The 21372-nt window shown below is 44.5% G+C and overlaps 1 protein-coding gene across 1 annotated transcript in view; it reads right to left on the bottom strand.

Annotated features, from left to right (window-relative positions):
* MSI1 (musashi RNA binding protein 1) overlaps positions 1–21372 on the bottom strand; it is a 74771-nt gene that overhangs the window by 46904 nt on the left and 6495 nt on the right. Inside the window, exons 5-6 of the mRNA XM_027661525.1 lie at positions 21013–21133; positions 20518–20643 (exon numbers count right to left, since the gene is read on the bottom strand). The gene's annotated coding sequence lies outside the window, so the exon portion shown is untranslated. The remainder of the gene's footprint in view (positions 1–20517; positions 20644–21012; positions 21134–21372) is intronic.

Raw genomic sequence — 21372 nt, forward strand, 5'->3', positions numbered from 1 at the left:
AAATGCCGTGTCCTTTTTATTCACTTGTCACCTTCCCGCTCGCCAGAAAACCCCCAAGAGCAGCCCCATCAGCACTTGATCCTCCTGCTCCATGTACCTCCCAGGAGCCCCAAGCACCTCTTTCTCCTTGGGAAGGTAGAAAGGCACAAGCACCCCCTCAAAGCAGCTCCGTGCTGGACACGCTGCCCTTCCCGAGCGCCGGCAGGGCCCAGCTCGGGGGCTGCAGCACAAGCCACCCGCGGCCCCCCGGCTGCTCATTATGGGAATAAAGAGCCCAGCGAAGAACAACTTCTCTGGAGGTGGCGTGGTCCCGCAGCAGCTGCTGACCAGACTAATGGGCAACTTTCTATGGGAACGAGGCAGCGTTCAAAACAGGGTTAGAGGAGAGTTGCCTTGGAAACTTGGACCATTTCTGCCGAGGGGCTACGATTTCCCTCGAAAGGTCCCAGACAGGATTTACCTGGGAGCCGACTGTGGGACAGAAACTCCTGCAATCTGCAAAGCAGCTGGGGGATGGAGGCGAAGGGGGGGGTTTCAGGACAGAGGCACCAGCGTGCTGGTGCTGGGTTGCATGGTGACAAACAACTCCAAATCCAGCCCTGTTGCATAAGCAGTGGTGGGAGCCCAAAGTTGTTTCCTCTAATTACTATGCAAGAGTTCACAGCGACAGGCCTCCTCTTGTGCAGGAGTTTACTGGAAAGGTCCTCCCTGGCTCGAAGACAACACCAAGCAAAGCAACAGGAGAGTTTGGGGGTAAGCTTTCATGCAGAGGCCAGAGCAGAGGTTATTCTATCTCTTTTTAAAAAAAATAAGTCTGTCTGGATGTATGAAGCCCTAAAAAACAGAGAAACCTTCGGGCTGCTGAGGAACAGGAGGCAGGACACCACACGTCCACCAAAACACAGGCTTCCCCTCGTATGAACAACTCCATCACCAAGCAGCCAGGGCTGCAAAAGCTCAGCTCCAGCCCCCTTGAGCATCATGAGTGCAAGAAAAGGACTAGTGATCCTGTACGTGCTTTAGGAGGAGGGAACTTCTGTTTTGAACATGGCACTGTTTGGGATCTCACCAGGTTAGGGTCAGGATGCAATCAAACCAGGCAAAGGAGCTCCAGCAACAAAAATCAGTGAATGGCAGCATAAGCTCAAGGAAATAGAATGAAACTCAGTCCTAATCATGGATGTAACCTTGGGTCAACAGCACAGGAAAATTCCTGCCCACTTCCAACAGCCAAAGACATAAATAGCTAAATATAGGCTTCTCAGTCTTCATGGGCAGAGGTTCCAGGCTCCCCAGGTGGACAGCAAGTTCTTCTGACACCACCTCTTTCTACTTCCAGGACTTACATTGAGATAAGGGATAAACCTCGTGGGTTCTCAGTAGTCCTGTGTCTCAGTCAATCAGTGGGGCTAATATTGCACCAGACATTTTGGCAGTCAGGCTCTGAAGTGACCGGGGTGCGCAGTTCTACCAGCTTCTGATGTCCCTCCACCTGAATTGCACATCACACTCTGCATTCTCCCTCCTCCTTTGGGGGTTCAGCCACATCTGCGTTAGCAGGTCAGGCTAAAAGAAGAACCCACAAGCCCTTTTTCACAAAAGCTGAATTCCAGCAGTGTTGGGGTTTCCTCTGCCTCACTCTGGAGGCATCAGGGGGGTGACACACTGCCTCAGTTTCACTGTTTTCCTCACCTTCCCATAGTGTCACCTGACATTTTGCTGGATAATAATGTTTGTGAGGTGTTCATTTAACAATGTAATTGCTTCTAAATAATAATAATTACAATTACTAAAAAAGAAGATTCTACCCTACCCCTTAACACCAAGTTGTTTGTTGCCATATAATCAGCAAACTTGCTTTTGGGAAGCATCCCAATTTCCATATCAAGTATATCACTGCCATCCCAGTCCTGCCTGGCTCCTCCACTGCCCCCAGACATGTGCTAAGTGCCAGCCTGCAGCTGAATGAAGATCAGGAGCCTCCCCTCCCCAACTTCAGAGAGAAAAAAACCTCACTACACAGACATTACCCACTCCTTCAAACTTATTCCAGAGTTCCTTGAGCCTTCTTGTAAGGAAGGAGAAATCCACCTTCACTCCTGCTCAAAGGATTGCTTTCATTAAGGCCTCTATAGATTTGCAATGACAAGTATTTGACCTGCTTCAAAAATATTCATGAGACTTTCACTAAGGGCAGACAAGTAAAATCCTCAGCTCACGTTCTCCCGAGGTCTCGGGGTGCTGATGGCAACATACATCCTAATTACAGTATAGACCATATTGAGAATGAGACCTTGTCAGCTCTGGTGACGCCTTCTTTGAGTCAAAGAATCTGGAAGTGATTGTGATTATTTCTCAGTAGATCAGAAAAAAGTCTAACCACGTGCAAATATCTTTAAGTAATTGCCCTTTTCCCTGGCCTCAGTAAGAAGCTTCCAAGACAGGCCACAGGGAACATTTGAACTGCACAAGGAAATTTAGATGCTCCCATAGCTTGGGTTGTGCAGAACAGCAAAATGTGCTGCTCCCGTGCAGCAAAAAAATACAATTCTCAGGTATGAAGACTGCCAAGGCATTCCATTATGGTATTCACTAAGCTCTGAAACAAAAAGATCACTCTTCTTTACAGACAGTGCACAGTGTAACATGCATGGGACAAAACAAGTAGGAAAAGCAGCATTCACTCCCCACAGAATTCCAACCAGTCACTGCAGACTTCCAGAAATGTTGCAGAGCTGTGCAAAACGCAACGCAAGTGGTTCCTTGTGGGGAAGAAAAGCAAAGTGTGTTCCTTCCTAACACAATCACTGCAAGGCAGAGCAGTTCTCACATAGCTGGTGCTGCCCTTTCACTCTTGCACCTGCTGTGAAGACACCATCCCGGGAAGTACCAGCACTCTACAGCTCCCTGCTCCGCCTCTCTCAACAAGATCCTTCTGTGCTGCCTATGGATTCATCCCAAGATAACATTCTTTGGTAGAAGGACAACCTGCTGATGGACACATGCAATTAGTAGCCTGCTGACAAGTGCCCTTTCAGCCTGTCTGTGGCCCCTTTTACTCAGGTAAAGCTGGCACAGCGATCCAGCCACTCATCCTTTGTTACAGCTCTATAAAGTGGAAGAAATAATTCAAAAAGTCTTAAAGGGAACCTCGGGGTGGACAGAGAAAACGTGATAGGTATTTCATAACTGAGGGAGAGGCGGCATTTTATCACTGTTGAAACGGCTCTCAATACTGAATCAATAACTGCTTGAGCTTTTTATGATTCTCCTTAGCACAGGTAATACCACAACAAGGCGAAGAGCTGCCACCTGCAAACACATAAACAAGTAAATCTCAGAGGGGAGAAGAGGTGGGGCGGAAAGAGAGCTTTCTTTTTTCATGAAATACTGGGTTAATCCCAACTGAAAGGGGAATACTTCCTCTAACAGCCTCCCTTTCAGTCTTGTGACAATGTGACCCCGATGCAGACAGTGCACAGGTGATGCAGAGAGCACACAAAAGGCAACTGGGATGGTGGTACTGCCCCCACAGCCTGCTGGTGTCCTGCAGATTACAGAGCACACACCATACCCATGACCAGATCTCCCAGCAGCCTAATTACACAACCCTGCCACAGGGGTCAGCCCCCAGGAAAGGAAAGTCCTTCAGGCATATCACATCAGAGCTCCTTGAGATCACTCCCACTTACTCACATCAATCCCACTGGCACACAGGCACCACAGCCTTGCACAGTTGTTTTCTGAACAAAACTGGAAGCAGAGTGATCCCAACACATTTTGGTATGGCGCAAGCAAAACAACTTCACGTGGTTACAGGACAGACTGCAAATGGTTGTTATAATGCCCTCTTCCGCCCACAGCCCTGATGAAAATCAGAGAAACCCATCCCTTTGGGTACAGTCTGTTCTTGGCCACAGCACATGTGGGTGCCAGAGACAAAGCACAGGGCAGATCCAACTCTGTTTACTTCGCCACTTGAGACCCTGACCTTGTCCATCCACTTGGCAGAGGATGTATGTGGTGTTCAGAAGTTGCTCCCACCAGTGTTTAGGTTTTTCCCCTTCCTCATGGATACGTTACACAAAACACAGCCCAAGGTTACCGCAGGTACATAGTTGTGAAAACCAGACATCCTTTCTTTAAAAACCCAGCAGTCTCCCCTTGGCCGGCCACAGCCTGCTCAGACATTCCTCCAAACCCAAGGAAAGTGGCTTTTAACCTGCTCCCATTTACAGAAAAACCTTTACAGGTTTTTCACTAGAAATACGGACCTATACATAGTGACCTTCAGCCTGCTGAAAATACATCACAATTCTGTTGTTAAGCACATAGTAAGAATCCTTACAACCAGAGAAGGTGTTAAGCTGGGTCAACCAGGATAACAAGAAAAAATTACAATTCATTCTTTACCTAGGGAAGGAATGTTCCTTTGCTCCAGTGAAAAACTGTTTATTGCAGAGAGCTCAGGCAGGCTGACTTGTGCAGCCCATCCCTCATTTTGCAGTGATCAGCCAGGCTGTGCAGTGCAAGGGAAAAATCTCTTCTGGCTTGCTGTCTGACTTAGCGTGGGGGACCAAAGAGGAGACATGTGAGTGCTACCCATAACCACCACTAGAATTAAAAAGCCATTTGTACAAAGCCATCACTAACCTCCTGTATAGCCTGCCAAGGTCTATGACCAGGCACAGAAGTGCCCTCCTAATAGCTCTGCTCTCTCAGAATAGCTCACCCTCTCAGAAAGGCTGTGACAGCTGATCTCCCTTACACCACTTAGCACCTGATGAGCAGCAACTGGGAAGGGGATGCTTACAGGTGGCCACCGTGATGTGCATCTCAATACTGGGGGCCTGCCAGAGGCAGAGTCCTGCACAGATCTGGGGAAAGTGGATTTCATTACCCCAGAATTGTGTCAGTGCAGCAGGTCAGCCCTCTGCTGCAAAGTCACTCTGTCCTGCTCACTACAGAAAGTCGGCTCGAACTCCAGGAGCAGCAAAAGTTACCCTCTCATTTCCTCTGTCATCTGTGTTGTCTTAGCATTAAAAGCCATATGAATCCACAGAGATAAATCCACGCACCTCTGCAATTCCAGAAGTGTTTGCATCCTTCTATCATACTAAAACTGCCACGCTAATGGTGCCCAGCAGCAATTCCCCATCCTGCCTCTTGGCCATGTCAGAATAGCTCTTAGTGATTTTCTGTCATGCTAGAAGAGTTTGTCAGCTTGTCTCACGCCTTGTCTCACCAGTTCTGGTGATACTGGAGTATCCAAAAGGCATCCCACAACAGCCCTTCACAAAAACAACCACAGGGCTGAGTACCGAAACTGGCCACTGTGTCTGCCAACAGCTCTGAGGAGCTAATTTGAACCAGGCCGAGCTGCATGGACTCAATAATTAAGAAAGAATGTACATGAAGCCAGTATATTAAGGGGTGAGAATGCATTTCATGTCTAGAGAATTAAACCATTGTAATCAGAGGAGAAAAAAAAAAAATCTGAAGTAAAATCCTTGCACAGACCTTGACTATTCCCTCAGCAGGACAAACCTGATGACTAGTTGTTGTTTACAACGATAAGGTCAGAGGAAAGGCCATTTCCTCTCAACAATTGTCAGAAAGGATTAAAACCTGCATTCAGGCTCTCTTTGAACTAGCAGGTACTCCATTCCCCGATGGTATCAGGATCCATTCAGCGAGGTCTCCGGCAGCCTCCGGGGCATGTCTCCATAATGCCCCCATTGTGGGAGCAAGCACAGCACCACTTCCTGCGCTCACTGCAGCTTTATGAAGCTTCACCCTTGTGGTCCCATACCCAGGGCAGGAAGCAATCCTGCAATCACTGCTTAATTAGTCATTTCCCAAGTCTGCCTCAGATGAGAGCTGCTGCTGCTTGTCAGCTTCTGGAGAGGGAGGCTGGGAATCAGAAACATCACTGCCAGACTGGGCAAGAGAAGTTGCTTGCAGGGTTTGAGGTGCAGACACTGAGCTCAACGGGCCACATTCTCCATTTCCACTTTCTTTTTTTTTTCCTAAGTGGAAGGATTTGAGCGGATCAAGGGGCCATTGCACCTTCTGCAAGTCAAGACAAAAGCTGATTTATAACACAAGTGGCTTTATTTTTGTTGATCTGTTGTTATGGGCTGGGCTTTGGTTGGCTATGGTTTTGTTTTGGGTTTTGGTTTTGGTGTGGTTTTGGTTTTGGTTTTGGTGTGGTTTTGGTTTCGGTTTTTTTTTTCCTTGAGAAATAGCATCTTTGATACAAAGCACATCCTTCAAGAGAGGTCTGTTCCAGGAATTCCAGTTGCATACTTTCCTTTGTGGAAGTCAGTACTGAGCCTGAGAGGCTGGATCCATGCAGCTACAGCTTTTCCAAGTGAGCTCATTGGAAAAGGTACCTCTTACCACACAGTCACCAATTTGAAAAGAATGAGAGTTACATAGTATTAAAATACTTGCCTAGATAATGAGTGTTTGTGTGTGGAGGAATGCTAAAGGAAAAAATATGTTTGTTTGGAAGCCCAACTGTTTTGAAAAAACATGATGATTTTTCTGTTTAACGAAATAAATTTGATATTTCAACAATACCCAAAAGACTTGTTTTGGCATTTTCAGTGTAATTGCCATTATTGAGAAAAGCTTTTCAAAATAGAAAAAAATATATACAATTACTTAAGAAGTTAGATGAAGCTATATAAAATAACTTTTTTCACTTTAAAGACACTGAAATCAGATCTCTGATCAAAAAAAACAATGTTCTCAGAGTTTCTTTTGTAAGAAAGTTTGATTTAAAATCAAATGCATTCTGGAATGGAAAAGGTTTTGAAAGCTCAACATTTACAAGTAAAATGAGAACTTCACTCTTTCTCTATTCCCAGTTTCCTTTGCTGTAATGAAATAATTAGAAAAGTGGTGTATGTGATAATTTCCTTGTGACAGTGGGACAGCCCTGCTTTTGATAAGTGTGTGTGAAGCAGGGAAAAAAAACAGAAGAAAACCCCTAACAGATCAGTGATCCCAATGAGAAATTTACATAAATTTCAAGAAACTGGAATCCACAGGAGACTGATATGAGAAAAACTGACTCCAGTGTAGAGTAGAACTGGTGAGGGAGTTATAACATTAATTATTAGATATCATATGAGAAGTTCCTGCTCTCTCCCCAGATATAGTGTGTAACTTCTTATAACCTTGTTCAAATCACATCTGGTAACAGGCTGGATCAGTCTCTGTACAGGGTTAATGCACACAGCTTCCAGCAGCTCAGAGTGCAGGCAGAAAAAATATGGATTTTCCACAAAAACTGTGCAAGTATGTCCTCAGAAGGGTTCCCCCCCCTTCTCTTTTTCCCTGTAAGGCCATACTAACCCTGGCAACAGCCAAATCCAGAAGACATGGGGGTGAGATAATGTCACATGAGCATCCTTTCTCCTCAGCCACTCAAGGAGATGAGTGGCATCTTCCCCATGCTCCCTTTGCTCTTCTGTTACGTGATCTTCCTCTTGAGCTGAGGTTTCTTGCAAAGTGTCAAAACACAATAAGAAAAATTATTGTTAAGACTGACACTGATGAGAGAAGGATGCAGAAGAGAGCTGTGAAGAGCTCAGGAACACCTGTGAGTTTATCAGCTCCATCCCTCACCTGGGGGAACAAAGGCCCAGCATCCAGCATTTCCATAGCACCAATATCCATCAATAAATTGCTCTCCTAAGAAAAGAACAGATGTGACAAAGATTGTTCCAGGGTCTGTAGCAGACCACAGCCAAAGCAGAAGAGTCTAAATGTGCTGGGCTGGGATGGCAAGGGAAGTCACAACTGGGTTCCATCTAGGAGGAATTATTCTTACACTCAATTCATCAATTTACGGGCAAGTGATTCCACAGGCAACGTTGACTTGATTAAACAGAGCCATAATGACAGTGAGTGTGGGGAAGCATCCAGCCAAGTATGCAAACCAGCCTTCTCAGCCCGGAATAAAAGCTTTCTAACCAATAATTTCATGCTTTTATCTATACGATCATTAATACAGATACCAAACAATGCCAGCTCGACGTGGTGTCAAAGGCTCTGACAACCTCTAATTGATAATAAATAATTCAATTTCTGTCCCAATCCAAAACTGCTGAATCTTGGGACATGTTCCAAATAAATGATTAAAAAGAACTTTGAATGTAATTATATCTAACACAATTGGGGATATTGCCCAGATGAAATTTACAGCAACTATTCAGAGTACAAAATTTCAATGACACTGGCAACTCCTTATGCCTACTAGAGAATGAAATGTGTTTTACCCAGGCAGTGGCACAGAGTGCATTTTTACCAACAGCTGTATGCCAGCTGTTGGCCCAGGCCAACCATCCTTCCCACAGAGGTGAAGTCTTTCCCAAAAACTCTCAAGAAAATTTGGGAACAGGATTTTGCCACAGTCAAATCCCCATTGTTCTGTACATGCAGAACTGGATCCTCTTTCTAATACAACTGATTTTCCCCTCCCTCAAAACTGCTTACATTACAATTAACGAAAGTTTCTTAAGAAATTAACACTCCTTGTTTCTGGAAGGAAACCAGGGCAAAGTGTTTCAGCAAGGAAAGTGACCTAACAGCACAATCCTGAAGGGATGAACGCAGCAGCTCAGAGGCACACCAGTTGTTCCCAGTAATTCCCAAAGTCCAAAGCCAGAAGGATCTCTGAACACTTACTAGTGAAAACACAGGATACGTATTTACAGAAACATCCTTATACAAGATTTGACTCCTATTTTTCTCTCTCTTGTGTAAATCCTTGCTGAAATCTTACTTTCTGAATCTGTAAATGAGGGATGATGACATTAACTGTGATTTATTTGGACGCAAATTGTTTTGAATGCAAATGTTTAATTTTCTTAGGGGAATGGTGTATTGCACTGACCTGAGGAAGTGATGGCTTTTAAGAACCTCGTAGATCTGCAGCAGTTATTTTACTGAGCTCGTATGGAAATTGTAGAAATGCACTTCCCCTGTAAAATCTGTCCCATTTCTTTATTCCCAGTTCCTTCTTGAAAACTCAACATCAGCATCACTGGAATCCCCAGGCTCAGGAGGCAGTGACAGTAACCAGTGTGAAGATGTGCCAAGAGATCTGTGTTCCTTCTCTCTAACTCTGATGACTCCCTGGGCCTACTTAGGCTTATTTCTCAGTCTTTAACATACAACTTGCTATTTATGAAGACACAAAGCAACAGAAAAACCCAACAGCTCTTCACTGTTCACAACACAATGTTCTGGACACTCATCTGTGTTTACCTGGCAGAGTGGTCAGAGGCAGCAGCCAGCCCGAAGCAAAGAGATCACCTGCAATGTCTGCAGGATCATGAGAACATCTGAGAAAATAAAAAAAGTCCCTAATTTGACTTAATTGCCATGATCAGGTGAGCCAGGCTTTTTTCTTCAAGAAAAATTCCCTTACAGGTGAGAAACCAAGTGATTCTTTATTGTACATCTTTTTATATCAGATACATTCTCTGAAGTATCTACTACTGATCCCTGTAATAAAGAAAATGTTATATAAACCCATGCTCCAATCTAGTGGTGACAGGCTAGTAAGAATAATGAAACTTTGCTGCCTTCCTTTAAAAAGGAAGAAAACTTATAAACTACTGTTAAAACCTAATATTTGAAATGACTGGATTTTCTTTCACAGCAATATTCAACATAAATTATAAGTTAAGTTACATAAAGTAAGTTATATAAAAGTGTGTGTGTGTAAGTACATATAAAAAGGAGAGCAACTAAGAGAAGATTTAAATATCAGAAAATACAAGGATGCTTTCCTTATGCAATCTCAATTGCACACACAAACTAGCCAAAGATCTCATACATCTTCATAGCCTTGGTGATATTGATGTTATTTTCCAGGATAATGGAACAGTGGAACCCAGGCACAAAATACTGTAATGTCAGAAATCACTCTGGAAGTTGCTGAGAGAACTGGATTGAGCTCTGTGACATTTTCACACCAGGTCACAGGTACAAAGTGTCTGTTCACAGAGTAACTTAATCATTAATACTTTGTGGTGAGGCCATATATCTATAGGAAATGTGTTCCAAACACTTTGTTATGAAAAGTTTATTAAACATGAGTTTGCAGCAGAGAGAAGCAGAAATGCAGATGTATCAAAAAGATGTCATCACCTCTTTGAAATGCTTTTGTCTTATCTGCTGTAAACATCCATATCTACTCCATTTGCAGTGGTACAAAGATGGGAACAGGCTAAGCTTGTAGCAGCAGCCATATTCCAAGGGCTCTTAGCCTTCCTGAGCAGACACAGTGTTAGTGCTGCTGAGGTGAACTCAGTTTAATAGGTTGCTACTTACAGGCTTAGACTGATTTACAGGTGTTTGCCCTGAAATATGACCATCCGTGTCATCACTGCTAATCCTCTCCCATCTCTGCAATACTCCCACTTCAACAGACAGCTATTTTCAGAGGAGAAAACCCACATATATACCAAAAACCAAGAGTGCTCTCTAAATCTCCTCCCACAGGAAGGGCAGCCTGACTATCACACACCCCACAAGTTGTCTGGAACAGCACAACACGAAGCCCTCAGTTGCCTCTGTCACGGGGGGTGTCAGCCCCCTGCATGTGACAGTAATAACAGGGATGTCACAGGCAGAGCACACACAGACCTCGCATCCTCCTCCCTGGCAGCCCAGCAGAAAACCTCCTGTTGGCAATGCAAAGCCTGGGAAGCACAGCTGCCTGCTCCCACTGTGTCCAGGAGAGCAGCATTTCCATCTTTCTCTGCTGAAGACTTTTCTTCTGCTTGCTCTCCCAGGCTTCTGACCCCTTGTCTGCAATGGACTTTCTTTCCAGCTTGCAGCCCAGTTTTGGATCCTGACCCACTGCTGGAGACCCAGGCTGACAGATCCAATGGCCAGAGCACTGTGACACCTTGGACCTGCTGAATCAGTTCCTATTCCCTGCACACACTGCTCCAGCACCGTGGTAATGATTTGCAGACATACATGAGAACAAGGTTCATAGTCTAAATATACCAAACAAAAAATTATCTTGGGATTGAATGTAAATTTACAAAAGTAGATAACCTTTTTCCCTTAAGTAATACATCACACAGGTACTGACTGTGTTGCATTCATCTGTCTCTAAGCTAAGCTTACAGACTGCTGGGTATGGTTTCTAGAAATCCACCACTCACAGCAAAATGCAGCTTCTAGGAGCTCAAGGTCATGCCAAGTCTCACATACTGAGCATAAGATCTGGTATCCTCGCTGCTGTTCTTTGCTCCATACACACAGAACCTGTATTTTAGCTATTTTGAAGCACAGTAACCCTCCCTGTCACTTCAGGATTTTTAGATGGCAGATATGTTGGTTTGGCAGGTCACGGTGAGCTTCACAGCTTTGCAGGGCAACTGAGGTACAAAGTGCCTCATCCATGATCCACCATCAGGAGAACTGGTGGCAGAAGGAAAGGCCTGGTGTTGGGAACACTTGCCCATCATGTGGCCCAACACATCTGCCTAGTGGGAGACACACAAACCTATCACAGAGCCTAAACAATGACTCTGAGATCAGGATCTCAGTCAACTCACTGTATTCCACAGCTTAGAGAATCAGCTCTCCCACTCTTTACCCTAAGAAGTCCAGAAAGCCCCTAGAAATTTTCACAGACTTTCCAAGCAGCCAAGCAGAAACCAAACATTAAGCCAAATCACACAAGTCAGAGACAGAGACAAAACCAGATGACAGTGCACAGTGAATGCGAGTTTCACATCCAATCTAGCAGAGAAAATTCACCTCTGATGCTGTAAAAGAGTCACATTGGAGCTCACAGCACTGCAGGAGCAATCCTGCCCAGATTCCCCTCTTCTTTTCAGTGCTACAGAACAAATACCTCCAGTAGAAGTTGATGGTGCCTTTAAGTGCTGACAGTGCAGGGATCCCACTCCCTGCAGCACTGAGTACAAGGGACCCCTCACGTGCTTCACGTTTCATCTCCATCCCTCCTATTCTTGGCCTTAAAAGTATGGCAGCATTTTGAGGTACCTGAGTGTGTGCCAACAGACTGACGCTGCCCTTCATTTTCTGTGGATGCTACCACCCTCCAAAAGTCTTCCTTGGGATAGACAGCTGCATGTGTGTATTTCTACCCTGTTCAGTTTTCCCAGTGGCTTCCTCCCTCTATTCTCTTTCCATCCCCTCCCAGCTTTTTCCAATATATCCTGCTTCTGTTGTTCCTCTGCTGTGTGAGCAGTTCTCTGTCTATTCTTCCTTTTTTTTTTTTTCTTTGCTTTAGCTCTGCACAGCAGCTACTTGCTAGTTACTCAGAATCCCAATAATTTAGGTCAAAAAGCCCAGTGAATCTGATGTGGTTTGTTTCACATAAAAAGAGTGAAATTGAAAACCACCTTATTCTTCTCAGCTGAAATGCTGCATCCCTATTAATTCAGGTGTATAAATAACACTCTCTAATACTGCATCAAGGGCTCTGCTGTGTGATTAAACCTGCCTCCCTGACCTGTAATTAGAAACTTTGCCTCTGAAAGGCAGTTTGCAGAGAGAAAAAGAGAAAGAAAGAAAGAGAGAAGGAATCAGCTCTCAGACCCAACAATTTTGTTCTTAATAAATTATTCAGAGTTTTTGAAAGTTGAGATGGATTTCCATCTGCTAGCATTAAAAGACCCAAAGGGAAGAAGAACTGAAGGATTCTCACAAGCAGAACACAACAGTACAGAGCGTGGGGCTGGAAACCAAAAGTCAGCTGAGAAGTTCACCGTGTCCTGTGCCTGTCCCTGCCCTGTTCACTGCTCCCTGTGCACACCTGGACTTCCAGCAGGTCTCAGGGCAGTGCAGACCCTCCACCCGAGTCCCACCGAGCTAGAGAGTCATGTGTTTGGGATATAACACTAGAAGAACACCCCCAAGTTCCATGAATGTTTTACAAATGCCAGCAGAATCAGATAATGAACACGCAAAATTAGTGATGGTCATGAGTACAGAAACAATACAGGGATGAGGCTGCATGGTCCCACACCAGGACCATATAACCTTTCCAAGACATGTAATTTAAAGATGAATTATAAATGATTAAACTGATTTTTCGCTCCAGGGGCAGTCAGACAGTACAGACCATTGTACTATTAGTGATGATAAGTCACTGTTAGTTACAACTTGATGTTATAAGTTAGTTGCCTTGGAGTTGCAACTAACAGTGACTTATCATCACTAATAGTACAATGGTCTGTACTATTAGTGTACACTTACTTAGTGTACTTAGTGTACTATTAACACACACTATCAAGTGTGATGTTATAAGGTGAACTTCTCACTTGGAAGTGTGGAGATAGTAAACAGGTTTTTTACCTCCTGGAGTCATAGTAAGAAAAAATACTATTCCTTCCACCAAACGTAGATTAATTTTAACAAAAAAAAAATACAACACAGAAATAAAATATTCTAACTTTTGCAGTGGATGTCAGTTATCTTTTCTCTTTCTATAAACTGGGGATAGAAGAGGCTTTAGAGTACCAGATAACATAGGTGATGAACCAGCCCCGGGATGAGAAGTCTCTGGCCTTGAGTATTTGGCAGCTGTTTCCAGAGCTCTGCTTGACTTCAGATCAGAGAGATTTTGCAATGAATTCCTCCTCTGGTTACACCTATAATCTTTGTGTTGAGGGTGTGACTGACATCATAGTTTCAGTCTTTTATGTTTTCAGGCTCAAGTTTGCAAGGCCTCACACCAGGGGAATCGAGAGTCCGATAATTTTCTACATAACTGTCTTTGTCTAGGAACTTCACGAGGTTGATCCAGGGTTTCAGGAAAGCCTTGTGAACTGAGACACCAGGCTTAAGGAGACTTACACGAGAGAGGAGAAACCTAACTTTTACACATCAAGGACCCTTTGGTCAAAACACCAGACCTCACTGAATTCTCCAGTGCTTCGTATCTTCTACTGTGTTTTTTAAAAGGCACAATTTTAACATAAAGAACAGGTTGAATCTACTAAAATATTAAACTGTCACCAGTGGAAATGCCTTCATTCCAGTCTGCCTAAATTCATAAACGTATGAGGTACAGAGCCACTGAGGACCACAACCCTGATACGAGGGTGTGGATCCATGAAACAGAAGAGTCCTTCAAATTCAATAACAACAACTTTAAGTAATCTTTTGTGTTTGCAATGTGGTCGAGTCCAAGTTTATCACAGAGCTGCCAGAACATAAATCTGATACAAACTACTTTGGATTAGATAGCACAGCAGAAAGAGCTTTACTGGGATATTGTGACAACTTTCATGAACTTTTTAAAGAAACAGAACGTGGAAATACCAGCAGTGCTGTTAAGTTATTGCCTTGTGGTCTTGAACACTCAGGACTAAGAAGGGAAGAAGAAAAAAGTTAACAAATTCAGAAAACAGAGCAGTACTTGAACCTTGTATTAAGCTGTGCTTGTTTTTCAACTGGACTTCTAAGTCAGTTGTAGTTAAAACTGAATCCTGTGAATTGAGAGTGCTGTACCTTCCTTAAATGCAACCATGGGCTCTCCTCCCCCTGTTTTAACAAATCCTCAGTGGCAATTGTGTCACTTCACTACGCCTGCCTTTGAGGGTCTCTCTCATCTTTCAACATTGGTATGCAGGTACATAAGCAAAAAGAGATAAAAAGAACTAGGAATACATCAACTTCCAGGGACTACCTGCCTCTGCATGGTACCTTCACCCACAGGGAGTGCCTGGTAGTCCCTGAGATGTCTCCCCTCTGCACCAGCACAGGGAGGAGCAGCGTGTTCAGGGTGAGTACCTGTGTGCCTCTGCTTGGAGCTCTGTCCAGCCCTGGGCTCCAGTTGCCTGCTCGACTTACTAACCAGTTTCTCTGGTTTTCAGCAAGTCATATATGGCCAGAATCAGCCCACATGGCTTGAAACCACCTTTCCAATCTACTGCCATGGCCCCTCCTTGCTGTTAGCAGCCATCAGAGCTGCTCAGAGTGAGGTGGTTGCCCATCCTTTACTTCTTATTTCATGTGGCCAATTCACCATCTAGAGCAGTTCCTTTGAAGATTTTGCTCTCTCTCGTGCAGGGATTTATTCCATAAGTCTCACTTCCTCCCCCCTGCACAAATGCCTCATATGTCACCTTTCCAGGCCTCTCAGCTCCCCCTCCAATGCCTGGGGCATGTGTGTGCCCCCAAGCAGGTTGTGTATGTGTTGCTGTGATCCCAGCATTTTCCTCTTCAGGAATCCCTTATTCTCTCCTACAATAGAATTTTAATGCCCCATCTACCTCCATTCCCTGAATAAATGGATTCTCTAAATATCACTATCAGTGTCCCTGTGCACACTTACAATACTGTTCTAGCAGGGTGACCTCAGCTCCCTCACGTCGAGGTTTCTGCGTGTTCCTCATCCTTTTTCCTTCTGACTTTGGATCTCCGTTCTCCTCCAGTTCTGCAAAGGTTGCATACAAGCCCTGTATTTATCTGGTGACAGATCTTTGAGTGTGCTCACATGATAACTTTTCTAGAATGACAGACAGAGATGAGATAAAGGTATTGGTATGCAAGAGCTATCTCTCAGTTGCTTCATCTACAAATGCAGCGGTATCTGCTTCCCAATTTTCCGTTTTTGATTTCCTAGTATTTTTAACAATTAGTGGTGTTCTCTCTCACATGAATAATAGGAAGTGTCCGAAATTTTTGCAGTTGATCAGATGGAGCATTTAGAAGCTGTCCTGTTCCATGAAGTGAGACACAAATGATGTCCAGATGAGCACACAGCCTCACAAGTTTAGCCTAAGACATTATGAAAACCAAAGGGAAACATTCATCATTCCAACCTTGAGCTGAATGAACCATAGTGGGATAACCTCCAGCTGATCTTGGGAAAAACAGGGCTTATGTGAGGTTTTCTTGGTGACATCCCAAGTGATTTCTAGATCCCTGAATAAAAGAAAAGATGGATCTGATGGTTTGCATGATTCCCAACCTCCAGACTGAAATACAGTACTTCATTGAAAAAAAAAGGAGGAGGAATTGTTCTGCATCTATTACACAACTTCCCTGTTCCTCAGTACAAATATTTTTCTAGCCCTCAGAATGCAGAGAGGGTTCTGAAAATCGAGCTGGGTTTCTGTGGATCAACAGAGGTGCCATTCCTACATCACAGCTTTGCAGATATGATTAAAGCCTGAAGCACAATGCTGTGCTCCATGGGACACATCTGACCCACACGCTGCCTTTTCAACTCTCCTTCTTCTAAATCATGTACATTATGAGTGAATAGGAAGGAAATGTGTAAACAAGAACAGAAAAGGTCGCTGCAAGTTCATTAATTCTGATCACTTAATAAGCTGTAAATTGAAGTGCATGAATTCCATTCTCTTGAACACCAGGATAAATTTGAAGAATCTCTATTGACTTAATTTACGCTGATATGCATTAGAATAGTTTCTGGCACAGTAAGAATCAAAATAATTATTACAGCCACATTCAGGACCAGAAGGCACCTAGTTCCCACTTAGTAACTAAATGAGGGCCAGACTTACAAAAGTAAAGAATTCATCAATTAAAAAAAATTAATCTTCATTATTTTTTAAAGGTGGTGCAAAGGTATGGCCATGGAGCCTGTGAAGTTTAGGGCTGCAGGACTGGCCTGAAGAAGCAGGGTGACACTTTGCACCTACTTGATGAAAACACTGTGCTGTGCAAAAGAGTGACTACTGTCCTCTGTATCTGCTTCTCACAGAGGACAAAGATGAACTGCATACACGGAGGCAGAGCTGCTTGAATAACTTTGCCAGGCCCATATTCAGAGTGGTGGTGACACATTTCAGAGCTCTTTGCTTGCAGGTCCCCTCAGAGGTCATGAGGACTCCAGGAAGATATCTTCCTATGCAAAGACAAACATTCTTTTGGAATTCTTTACTCAGTGGTTTGGATGCTGTCCATAAAATCTTACACTAGCTTTCTTGGAAGATAAAACAATTGGCCACTGCCAGGGACCAAAAGGTACCTCAAACATCTTCACAAATACCTTAAGTTTCTGAAATAAAGACAAAGGCATTGCAGTGGGAGAAACAACCTGAGAAGTCTAAAAAAAAAATTAAAATAAATCACTGAGGCTGCTCGGTTGCAATGCCACGAAGTTTCCTCTGTCTTCTGCTGCTGCTGGTTTGTCTGCAAGGAAGCCCCAAGAAGGCAGATCTAAAGCGATGCCCTTGAAACATGCGGCTGGGACCGTCTGGGAATGATCCACGACGTGTCTGGCGAGCTCCTCCTGCCGGCTGCTCTCCCGGAGGCCGGGCTCGTGCCGACAGACCCGGATTTCGGTTTGGCTTTTCGGGAAGCTGAAGGGAGGCAAAGCTAATGCCACATCTTCCTTACGGTCATAGCAGTAATGCCTCTCATATCTCTGCTCATGCCCTCTCAGACAGACGGAGGTGCTGCGGTCCGTGCCAGGAGCTGGGCAGAGCAGCAGCTGTGGAGGAGCCTGGGGAGCCCGAGGAGCAAAGGGGAGCAGGGCTGGCAGCGAGGACAGCAGGGACAGGACCTCGGTGTAAACGGGCACAGGGGCACAGTGACCAGGCAAGAACAGCAGAGAACTCTGGTGAGAGTGATCACATTTAGCCAAGAGCTCAGTGAGCCCAGGTCTGAGGCCAAGCCAGGAAGTCAAGTCAGGATCAGCAAGGTGCACAGCCAGGCACAGATACCCCTGCAGCCTATCCCAGATGAGGACCGAGGACAAGGGCAGCTCTGTGCCATGGCTCAGAGGCCTCAGAAGGCTTCTCCCAGCAATTTGGCACACACCTCTGATCCCAGATTACACTCCACCATATCATGACAGACCTTGAGCACAGGCAGCCAAACCTGTAGGACGGGGAAAAGAGGTTGTGAAGTCAGCTGGTGCACCCAGGGCCCTGTCAACACACTGCCCAGCACAGCCAGTGGAGAGCATAAAAATTATTGGAAGTGCTGACAAAAGAACCTGGGTACAAATATGCCACACAGGTTGAAAGTGTGAAATAATGGCAATCTGTACTTCAGCTGATTCAGGGGCTGGTCAGGAATGACCTTTGCAGGGCACTATATGTGTGCTTTTGTTTTGCCAGTCTGTTGGGAAACCCTCCTTCCCAAGCCAGAGTAAACATAAAACTGTCATTGGGATGTAGTGACAAAGCCCCTCCAAATTTTTCACATATATTTTAAATCAGAAAAAACCCAAATGTACACTAATCCTGGCTTCCTTTAAAAAATAATCCATCCACACCACATACTGCTCTGTGACATTTCCACTGCTCTGTTCTTTGGTCAAGCTATGTCCCAAAAGAAGAAAACAGATGAGACACACTGATACCCATTTCCTACCTCCTCCCTGGTGACATCTGCCATAGCCCTGCACTGGCAGGTCTCACAGGTAAATGTGCCTGCATGGGGAGGTGAAACATCCTGAGGCAACAAAGCCCAAGTGGCAGATAACAACTGCCTTCAAAAAGGGAACTTGTTGAATCAACAGGGAAAGACTAACCCTTTGGAAAAGGGTATCCCTGATTATCCTATTGAATTACAACAGGAGAAATCAAAGACAGACAGACAGAGGAAGGGAAAAAAAACAGAAGGTGAGCATCCCAATAGTGTTCCCAGCTGGACTGACATTGATACACTGCTTAGATAAAGCCAGTCTGCCCTGGAAAGGCTGAGTGGATAAAGTAGAGAGCAATGGTCTGCTGAAAAAAGAACATCTTTTATCAATATTGATTAAAAAAATTCTCCAGATTACGTAAGCTATTTTGGAAAAAAGTCACCTTTCCAAAGAGCAACCTGTAATTTTGCTGAGGTGGCCAGGGATATATTGTGTCTCCTTCCATACAGAGCAGCGAATGTATACAGGACTGCTACTAAATGTGGCTTCTCTGCCAAGCAACTGTATTCCTGTACTTTATGTTTCCAGTGTGAAAACTCTAATGAAACATTTTAAACCAAAGCCGTTTCCTTGGAGCTGCCTCTGACCTTCTTTTCCTTCTCTCTCAGCCAAATCTCCCTGCCAGGATGAATTCAGACCTAATGTCTGCTCCTCCCACCAGGCTTTTGGATATGTGACAATATCCTAGTCACTGGGAGCTGTGCCTGCTGGTGTCCATTGTCTTGTGTCCAGTTTGGGAGAGGGCTTTTAAGGAAAAGACCAGAATTAAATTCATGAAGAGTCCAATGATTTACTGGAATGACCAACCATGTTGCTACTTTCTGCACGCATCTATCAACAACTTGTGAGTCCTCAGTAATTAACTCACAGGGCTCCAGCATAGGAATGGTTCAAGGCTCAAGAAGAGCCTTTTGAAAGTTTAAAAAGCAAACAAATAGACAAAACCAAACTTGAAATAATGGTCCAATCTAAAAATACTAAAAGGCTGTGCATCAGCTAGAGGGGGACTGCCTACCAACCTGTTACATTCCCTAACAGAGTCCCAACAGGCACAAAAAGGGGTTACACACTGCCCAGACAGAGCTGCTGGCTGGGCTCTGTGGAATGCATCTGTCCCAGCAGTTTGGTGATGGGCACAGCACAGACGTGCAGCCTGATCACAGCCACTGCTGAGCACAGCCAAGGCACTCTGTCATGACACTGAGGTCCCAGTGCAGTGACAGGAGATAACACAGGTGAAAGAAAGGAGCTGCTCATAATGGAAGTGCCAGCTGCATTGCCCAGGTAAAACAGGAGGCTCTGTGGGACAGGGGACACAGACCAACAGCCACGGTGTGGCCAAGGTGAGGCCCTGGGTAATCCAACAGTGGTGCTCATGGTATGATGGGGCACTACCAGAAGGAAAGCAAGTTACAGGCCTTATTTACAGTCAGCCACAATCTGTGGAAACACTATATGTATCATGTGTGCCTCACTTTTTATGATGTCATCTATACTGCCTGCCCTATATATTTTAGGTACATGAACAAATACATACCTTGGGAGAAAGTAAAACTTCTTGCTGTTATATCTCCTGTAATCACACTGCAGACAGGGTGCAAAAAACTTTGCAGATATCTATCCAATTCCCACATTAAATCAGTGAGTTACTTGACAAATGCTTTCATTTAAAGACGAACTACCTGCTAGGAATTCACAACTAGGCTTGAGCCCTTTGTCTTCACACTCTTAACTTTTCTTCCTCAGCCCCCTGCCCCCCCCTTCCATCAGTGTTCTGCAATTTGCCAGCCTCCTTTATGTCTCAGTTATGTCTGCACAATGTGAGGCAGGCAGACCCATGTGCCCACAAACAGAAAAGCTCCTCCAGCTCACAATAACTCAGCAGGCTCCTGCGATTTTCAGAGCCTGCATTACTGTGTGCCCATGTCTGCTGTCAAATTCCTGCCTGGACACGGGCTCCATGGCTAACCTCAGCCTTACCCCAAACATGAAACTGCCTCTGAGCCCTCAGGAACATTCATCTTCTCCTGCAGCTCTTCCTACACAAAGTGGTGTAAACCTGGCTGATGCTTCTAGGAAATAAAGAACAAGCTCACCCCTCTGAAGATGTGTTATGGTTTGATGGCCTCTTTCTGCAATCTGCTGAGAGTGGCTGTGCTCCATGTCATGCATTTAAAACACATCAAAACAGATTTGAAGGGTGGACAGTTCTCCTGAGGTTTCTAAAGGAAAATAGAGATGAAAGCCATAAAAAACAATCCTGCACACACAGCAGAGGTTGAAAAGTAAAATCTAAACATAAGTTCATTTTCCCTTTAGTGTAAGCTCTGGCAGTCCCAGGACTGTTCTAACTTCTGGATGCTTGTCATGGCTGTGACATCACAGCAGAGAGGGGAAACCCTGAGTACATTTACTACAACCTTAGCTACCTTTCCTTAAACCCCCCACCCTGCCCGACTCTATCTGAGGCTGTGAAAATAACAATAGGAAGCTGCTCCCAAAGTTCCTACAAAGGAAACAGATATTTTCATGTCCTGCCTCACTGTAGATACCTGTACATAGGAAAGATGGCATGCACAGATCACACAAACCTGTAACTGAGGCAAGTCAGAGATGTTATTGACTGTAATTGCTGTTGTCTGTCTCAACCTTCTCCTCGAGGTGTCTCCACCTCCCATTATAATGTCACAGCTAAGGGAGTTCCCCGGTGGTCTGCAAAGCAGCAAAAGAGCAAGTGGTTAAGAGAGAACTGACATTGTTTACATAACATTAAAATTAATTCCAAATCAGCAATTCAGAGAAAGTAACATTATGGTATAAAAGCAGACTAAAAGAGATTTCACTGATAGACGGTGCTAACAGCAACATTTTGTATATATAAAGCATTCTGTACCCAAAATCCTCAAAATGTTTTAGAAAAAAGAATACACTGTCTTTCTCCAGTGTTTGGC

Source organism: Corapipo altera, unplaced genomic scaffold, assembly GCF_003945725.1.
Source record: "Corapipo altera isolate COAL_440 unplaced genomic scaffold, ASM394572v1 150, whole genome shotgun sequence".
Lineage (NCBI taxonomy): Eukaryota > Metazoa > Chordata > Aves > Passeriformes > Pipridae > Corapipo > Corapipo altera.